The following is a 479-nucleotide window of genomic DNA, read 5'->3' on the forward strand; positions in this document are numbered from 1 at the left end:
TCTCAGCTCGCGGAGTGGCTGTTCTCGGGACGGTGTACCGGGTCGCAACCTGACGGCGCTGCCCCGCCCGGAGCGCACTACCTCGGAAAGAGGGGGGGTTCCTGGTCCCCTCGGCTGTCCTCCGAGGCAGGGTCAAGCGAAATAGCTCTATATTTATCTGTGTTAATAAATTAACTTTCTGTAGTGCATGATAGAGGCCATTACGTGACACAGGGCCTGGTCATACAAAAGGGAAGTCTGCAGGAATTAACGTTTCCCCCTCCTCTCTTGATGGTAAGACCCAGTGGCTTTTGATGCGACCGGAGAGGGCGTGAGCCCCATCAGCCAATCAGAATGACACATGGGAGCTCCTGGGCCAATCAGAGGGGCGATTATGTCTCAGGCTTCTGTGGCCGAGAGGGACTGAAAGGGCCAATGAGAGAGCGGGAATGGGCCACGTGCGTGGCCGTGGGTAAGGACCGCGGGGCCGGGCGGCAGGG

The sequence above is a fragment of the Myotis brandtii genome, unplaced genomic scaffold (assembly GCF_000412655.1).
Source record: "Myotis brandtii unplaced genomic scaffold, ASM41265v1 scaffold754, whole genome shotgun sequence".
In the NCBI taxonomy this organism is placed as follows: domain Eukaryota; kingdom Metazoa; phylum Chordata; class Mammalia; order Chiroptera; family Vespertilionidae; genus Myotis; species Myotis brandtii.